Source organism: Solanum dulcamara, chromosome 6 (assembly GCF_947179165.1).
Source record: "Solanum dulcamara chromosome 6, daSolDulc1.2, whole genome shotgun sequence".
NCBI lineage: Eukaryota > Viridiplantae > Streptophyta > Magnoliopsida > Solanales > Solanaceae > Solanum > Solanum dulcamara.
Window position 1 is genome coordinate 59,170,404 of NC_077242.1, and position 8,751 is coordinate 59,179,154.

Below are 8,751 nucleotides of genomic sequence, written 5' to 3' on the forward strand. Positions count from 1 at the left end.
TCAGAGTTTGTTATACTCGCCGTTTATGTTGATGACATAAATCTCATTGGAATCCCTGAGGAGGTCCAAAATGCGATTGAATATCTAAAGAAAGAATTTGAGATAAAAGATCTCAGAAAGACAAAATTTTGTCTAGGTCTGCAAATTGAATATTTAGCAGACGAAATGTTTGTCCATCAATCTGCCTACACTAATAAAATCTTAAAAAGATTTTACATGGACAAAGCACATCCATTAAGTACTCCAATGGTTGTTCTATCACTTGAAGTGGGAAAAAATCCATTTCGACCTCCAGAAGAGGATGAAGAACTTCTTGGTCCTGAAGTGTCATATCTCAGTGCAATTGGTGCACTTATGTATCTTGCTAACGCAGCTAGACCTGATATAACATTTTTTGTTAATTTGCTGGCAAGGTATAGTTCATCCCCAACGCGAAGACATTGGAACGGTATCAAGCATATTTTGCGATACCTCAAGGGTACTATTGATATGAGTTTGTTTTATACTAAGAAAGGTTGTGCAGACCTTATTGGTTATGCAGATGCAGGTTATTTATCAGATCCACATAAAGCTCGATCTCAAGCAGGCTATCTATTTACACATGGAGGAACTGCTATATCATGGCAATCTACAAAGCAGTCTATTGTTGCTACTTCTTCAAATCATGCTGAAATAATAGCAATTCATTAAGCAAGTAGAGAATGTGTGTGGTTGAGATGGATGATACAATTCATTAAAGAAAGATGTGGCCTAAAAAATTATGTCAAAGTACCCACAATTATATTCGAAGACAATGTCGCGTACATAGATCAATTAAAAGGTGACTTCATAAAAGGAGACAGAACAAAACATATTTCACTAAAATTATTCTTCACACATGATCTTCAGAAGAATGGTGATATTGAAGTACAACAAGTTCGTTCAAGTGAAAATCTTGCAGATTTATTCACAAAGACATTACCAACACCAACTTTTGAAAAACTAAAATATAAGGTTGGAATGCGTCGTCTCCAAAATATCAAATGAAGTTTTCATCAGGGAGAGTAAAAAACACTCTGCACTCTTTTTTTCTTAACCAAGGTTTTGTCGTACTGGGTTTTCCTGATAAAGTTTTTAATGAGGCAGCACTCAAGGCATATTATCAGATGTGTGTACTATTTTTCCTTCACTAGGCTTTTTTTCACTGGGTTTTTCCTAGTAAAGTTTTAACGAGACACAATATCTATGGATGTTCAGAATAACTATGTATATTATTTTTTTGTAAAGTGTTTTTATGAAGGCACATTATACGTGGACATCCAAGAGAGAGTGTTAGAAACTAAATGGAGATTGGTGTCCACTACTTAACTTATTTTATTCAGTGGGGCCCACTAAAAGTGGGCAACCCCCTAGTTTTTAATTTTCTAACCATTCCTTTGCCTATATAATGGCAATCTTTGGCATTGAAATGGGATACCGACGGAAGAATATTTGCACTACATTTACATTTTTCGGTTCTCCACTCTTCTTCTTTTCATTTATTCTTCATTTATTAAATTGCTTAGCTAGTTTATTTTATAACATGATTTTCTTGGCAAACAATACTTTATTTTTCAATTATAATCTTTGACTTTTCTTCTTTTTACCTTGTTCCTTCAGCTTTCTTGATTCTTAATTCTGCTCATCATTCTAGTTAGATAGATATTTAGGGATAGAGTTAAAATTTAAATTTGAATGAGTCAATAATTTGTTCATTTTATTAACATTTGGTATTATTTATTGAAAATAAAAAAAGTTATTATAATTAACTCTACCATAGAAGTTGAGTTTAATAAATTCAAGATATATATATATATAAGGAAACTTAATCCGAGACCAGTGATACTGTAAACAGGTTCAATGAGTCATGAATTGTTGTGAAATGCATTATGAATATTATATCGCAATAGAGCGCTCGTATTAACCTGAATATTCATTTTACTTTTCAACCTTAATACATAAAAACAGAACATATATACAAAGTCTGATTTTCTTGGCAATCAAGATTACTAGTCAAGAAGAAACACCTTTTTTTCTTCTTTTGATTTGTCAAATTATTATTATTATTATTATCATCATGCATATAAATCCAAGATTTTCCAAACCCATTTCTCCAATCTATTATCATCATAGAAAGAAACAAAGATGCAATATATTTCACTTGCAATTTCAGTTGCTATAATATTAGTTATTTTTTTGAGATTGGATTGGAGACTCATGAATTGGCTGTGGTTGCAGCCAAGGTGTTTGGAGAAATGCCTCAGAGAGTTGGGTTTCAGGGGAAATACTTACAGGTTGTTAGTTGGAGACATGAAAGAAATTTTAAAGATGGAGGAAGAAGCTAAGTCCAAGCCTATCAAATTTTCACATGATTTAGTACCAAGAATCATGCCCTTCATACACAAAACAATCATTGATTATGGTGAGTGTAATTACTTACTAATTCATTATGGTGATATTCTTTTGTGCTTCTTTTTGTTATAACTGTATTGTCTGAGTCAATTTGTGTGTACCTCGATTAATTCTACTAGATACCTGCTGCCTTTCACCAGTAAGGTATAAGGTAACTCTTTTCAGGTTTAGACAAATAAGAAGAAATCACCTATTATTTTGCTTCCAGGATTTGAACATGAGAACTTATGATGGACAACCAACTTTATTGATTCCTAAGATATGCCCTTGGGTGCCTTTTGTGCCATTTCTCTCTCTTCTACTTTCAGTACATTTCGTAAGTCGATATTAATTAGGAGTATAACCCGATGAGTTTGTGTGAATTTCTCACATGCATATGTGGGATTTAAGAAAATCAAATTTTGTCAACAACAATATACCTAGTGTAATTCCATAAGTAGGGTAAAGTGTACACAGACCTTACTCCTACCTGGTAGAGATAGACAACCTATTTCTGATAGACGCTCAACTTAAAATAAAACATTTCCAAGCAGTTTGAAAAAAGAAATACAGAAATGAGAGCAGTAACAAAAATGAAATAATGTGAAATGGAGAACAGTACAACTTATAGAGAAAAGAACATTAATGACAACAAAATAATGCGATGATTGAAACACAAATAAACATATGATATGCTAAATTTCCCTTATGTTAGAATTCAACAATTTACAATATATATCGAAAAAGAGAAAATGTTTTTACCCCATTTTAAAAAAATAATTCTCCAAGAAAGGCGATTCAATTGAACCCCTTTTGGAGCATGTAGCTCCACAACTACGCGTGTTGACAAGATATTTCTTATTAATCAAATAAATGAAAACATTTCATACATAGATGACAATGAAACTTAAATACAAAACCTCCACCTTCTCTGGTAACTTATAAAATTATGTTAACTAATAAAACGCTTAAATTATTAGAGATGAGACATGTTTATTTCTTTGTTGTTAGATCTATACAGAACCAACATTTCGACGTTACTTTGTGTAAGATATTTAGAAGTCAGCTTCGATGTTTTTCCCACTAATGAGATATTACTTACTTGTAGGTAAGAATTCTTTTATATGGTTGGGACCAAATCCAGCAATGCTCATCATGGACCCAGAACTTATAAGGGAGATCTTGTCGAGGAGAAATATTTTCCAGAAACCTCCCCCAGCACTCACGAAGCTGCTAGCCGAAGGAATCTTGAGCTATGAAGCAGATAAATGGGCAAAACATAGAAGAATCATCAATCCTACTTTTCATCTTGACAAGTTGAAGGTTTGATATATTTTCGTACGATTACTGTTTAGATTATGGGTTATTTTCAATATCTTTTACACTATTGGATTATCCAAAAAATAACTGCAAATAACTGTTCATAATGAGTGAGATTAGTAACTTGTAAAATAAGACATGTAACCTATTATGTGCAACATGTTCACTGATAGTGTAAAAGTTCTTTATACTGGCAGCATATATAAGTATATGCCAAGTCTAGTATTGTGATTGTTAATTTGTTTCTAATGCAATGTAAAATATACAGCATATGGTACCTTCATTTCATTTGACTACTTGTGATATGTTGACCAAATGGGAGAAAATTGTCTCGACGGAAGGATCCGAGGTAGATGTGTGGCCATATCTTCAAACTTTGACAAGTGAAGCCATCTCAAGAACTGCTTTTGGAAGTACCTATGAAGAAGGTAGAAAGATACACAAACTTCAATAAGAACTAGCCAAAATTATTGTAAAAGAGACAGAGGCAAGTTACATTAGGTAAGTTACCTTCATATTTTAAACACCACGTATTGTTTAATATATCAAAACTTTGTGAAAAGTTCTTTTTGTGATTGGATGCTATTTTCATAAAGATTTAAGTTTTATAAATTGAAAATGTAAAGATTTTATTATGTACATTAGTGTAGTTTAACTTATTATAGTAGGAGGCCGTTTAGGTTGGCTGATTGTAAGTAAATGATAAGCATCAAATGCTTAAAATAGTGAAAAGTACTTTTAGGTATTGAAGATGATGTTATCAATAAGCAGTTATACGTTTGACATAAATATTTGCCTATTGTGTAAATATCTTCACAATCATCAGTATATAAAACTTAAACTCTTTTCTAAATCGTAGGTTTCTGCCGATCAAAAAAAGGAGAAGGATGAACCGTATACATCAGGAAGTACGTTCACTAGTACTGAGAATAATCAATAAGAGAATGAATGAAATTGAAGCAGGGGAGACATCTAATAGTGATGACTTATTGGGCGTATTATTGGAATCCAACTTGAAAGAAATCCAAGAGCATGGAAATAAGAAATTCGGAATGAGTATTGATGAGGTAATTGAAGAGTGTAAATTTTTCTATATTGCTGGACAAGATTCAACTTCATCTTTGCTTGTATGGTCAATGATTTTACTGAGCAAACACTCTGATTGGCAAGCTCGTGCTAGAGAAGAGGTTTTGTAAGTCTTTGGCAACAACATACCTGATTATGATAAGTTGAATCAACTCAATGTTGTAAGTTCATGATCTATCTACAAGGTTTTTGCATATTATCCTTTTCTACTCTTTTTAAATAAGGACTTAAGATATATATACATTGACAATATTTTTACACTGAGAATAGTTCAATATTTGATAGTAGGTTGACTCATTTACCCTTTTTATCAAGTTATCAATTAGTAACATAAAGGGAATCCCTTTTCACGGAGCATCTTGTGTTCGTGCAGTGTCTGAGAAGGGCTGCACAATGGGTGTGTAATATAGGCAACCTACTCTGGTGCAAGCATCAATGACTTATAACTCACACGAATACAAGTTTACCTTATAAGTAGCCTAATTGTGTAAATATAATTTACATTATATTGCTGGACGCCTACCCTTATAAGCCTTTCTGAAAATATAACATGTCTTATTTTCCAAATTACTAATCTCAACTTTTATGGACTTACTTATAAATATCAATATTTTAGATGACTTGATAGTGTAAACCTCTTTTACATTGTCTATGCATAGAAGCTACACTCTTTCTAAGATGATTGTTTTTCTACTTTAACACAGGTAACCATGATTATCCAAGAAGTCTTGAGATTATATGTAACATCCCCTAAAAACGTTGTATACGATGTGTCAATTTTTGCCTAAACATGATACAGCCTCTGTATTTTGGTCATAACTTTTCATAGGAATATCCAAATTGAGTGATTCAAATTTCTGAGTAACCACAAGATCATTACCTACAACTTTTATGAAGACCATATTTTAAGATTCGGAGGTTAAGTAGGTCTAATAAATTAATCTTTGTAAGGTAGGATGCTGTGACGGAAATGAGTGTTTATAGAAGAAAACTCATATCTCACTGTAGGTTTATCCAAATTGGTTGATTCTTGAACGATATGAAACTAGACTTCCATATATACAATTCTTATGAAGACACCAAATCCTAATAAGGAATTTATTTTATTCAAACGTAGCTCCCAAAAAGAGTATTCTGTCAAAGATAACTCATTTCACCTACCATAGAAAGATCTAGATACATTTGACATCACTCATGACATAAATTGTCCTCCATTTAACATCATCCATGACATCAATATATTCCACTAAATTTTCAGATTTTTATTTATAATTATTTTATTTATTGTTAGGTCCTCTTTCCCACCTATAAATACCCACCTTATTTCCTCATTTTATTCATCAAGCTTTCTCAAGCAAATCTTCTCTCTATACACTTCTTTACACATTCTCAAATATAGTTTTAGTTCTTAGTAGTGAAGAAATACTATTCCGGTAATTCATATATTCCGGGTAGTACACAAAACGTTCCGGCAAGGAGAGAAGCTAGGACTCAAGAGTGGTCATTAAGTTTTCCGGTACCAACTAAAGCTTCGGTTTCCAGGTATGTAAGGTTTCAATGAGAGTATTCCTTCCACTCTCATGTCTAAATTATTTTGATTATATGATAAATTATGTTTATTTTCTTTAAGATTTACTCTAAGTTATGTGCGTATTTATCCATGGGTTCTTCCACCCATGTAGTCCAAAAACTCTTTCAATTAAATCTCTCAATTTCAAGTAATTTTCTTATGGATAATTCTTATTTTTACTTAATAGCATGAATCATGGTTGAACTAATAATTATTGGTCTATTTTTATACAATATTATTTCATCTGTATAAATTGATGGTTTGCAAGTAATTTCTCTATTTATCTCTTTAAAGGTTCTTGAAATTAATGGTGGGTTGTCTAAAGCATGACTTTTAAATTAATGTATTTCAAAGTATTTATGTATATTTATTTACATACATGTTTTTAAGTTGAAGTGATTTGAACCCACCTAGTTTTACTATGTTTTTAATAAAGTTTGACTTGAAAGCTTTGACTCCAAATAAATATTTATGAAAGCAATATCTATGATCAAAAAGGGAGTCTTATGAAATGAAAGAATGATGAAATGATATGAATCATGGATTTTTTATGCAATAAGGACAATTCTTGCATATTTGAATTATCAAATGTTTTAATGAGCTATTCTACCGAATATGATGTTTGAATTCTCAAGTTATATGCTATGAATATTTTGAAGTATTAAACTATTCCGTGGGATTGACTTAGCACCGAATGAGGCATTTAGGTGGGATTCGGTAAGGGAATCCTAGCAGCAACCCCTTGTCTCATTAACTATGTGCCAACATAGGAGCCCTTGTAGGCTTAGGCTAATGGATCCATAAATAGCCCTTAAAGTTAAAGTTAAAGAAATGAATGAAGTTGACGGAGTTCTACCTGGAAAGTAGTCTCCCCGGCCAACGTAGGGGGTTATGTTGGATTCCATGTAATAGCTCGCATGGTCTTAAATGTCGGTTATGGTTAATTTCCCACAAAATGAATGTTTTAAAGGATATATATATGATTTATTATGCATACATTAAATTATGTTCCATATTACATAAATATTTTAATGTTTTCTCAATGTTCATGCATCCTTACATACTTAGTACATTCAAAGTACTAACGCATACTCTTTTGCCTACATGATATCACCATGTAGGGATCAGTGCTCCTCCTCATTCTCCTCCACGTGGCTAGTTGATATTCCATTGAAGACTACTTTTGGTGAGTTCCCATGTTCCGGGAACAATACTCCTTTATCTTTCTAGTTTATGATATGTTAAGATATTTTACTATGGAATTTCTTCTATTATGATTGAGGGTGAGCTAGGGACTTGTCTTAGCCCCGTTAAATCTAATAGTTAGAGGTATTGTTGGACATATGTAAGTTGAAGATTTATTATGATTTCCGCTTGTTTATTTATCATCATTACCTATGAAAGGCTAAAAGAATGCTAAAAGGCTTGTTTGAGGTACTTTCGGGTTCCTCATTCGCCATGTCACGTCTAGGCCCTAGGCTTGGGTCGTGACATTATATCCACCAAATGTTTTGATGGGTAGAGAGGTACACAAAGAAACCAAATTGGGCAACTTGTCAATACCAAGTGGACTGCAACTCCTATTGCCAACAATACTGTTGCATCATGACCAAGAAATATGGGGTGAAGATGCTAAGGAATTCAATCCAGAGAGGTTTAGTGAAGGAGTCAACAGAGCAACAAAAGGGAAATTTGCATATTTTCCATTTAGTTGGGGACCTAGAAATTGCATTGGACAAAACTTTGCTATGTTAGAGGCTAATATGGCACTTGCTATGATTCTACAACAATTTGCTTTTGAGGTTTCTCCATCTTATGCTCATGTTCCTTATTCAGTGTTCACTCTTCTACCTCAATATGGTGCTCAACTAATTCTAAACAAGCTATAGATACGGATAAGGTCTACATAAATTTTTATCCTTCAGACCCATTTATAGGATTGCACTGAGTATGTTTTTCTTGTTGGAGTTTCTTGTAGCCACAAGTTAATTTTTCTATATAGCTAGTTATATTGTTATTCATTAATTATGAAGTTTGGTTATTAATATCTCTGTTTGGTTCGATTGGTATTGTTTGAAAGTCATTTTGATTCATAGAAACTTAATCTCCAAGAAGATCATTTTCTTGTTTGGTTGTATCCAAGATATTTGCATAGTAACAACATATAATATTGTCTTATACATATTTATGTTAATATTTTAAAATAGAATTTAAATCAAAAAATTATATAAAAAATATATTTTGTAAAAAAAAAAAGTTGGTTGGCTTGGCATGACCCACAACCCATGTAGTGATGGGTTGGACTTGATGTTTTTTGACCCTCCAAAAATGGGCCAACCTGTCATATTCTTAAGTAAAAATTATTT

At 32.4% G+C, this 8,751-nt stretch overlaps 1 pseudogene; it reads left to right on the forward strand.

The window, feature by feature from the left end:
• The first annotated feature begins 2,102 nt into the window (after positions 1-2,102).
• On the forward strand, positions 2,103-8,410 carry LOC129892365 (cytochrome P450 CYP72A219-like; annotated as a pseudogene).
• The last annotated feature ends 341 nt before the right edge of the window (positions 8,411-8,751 follow it).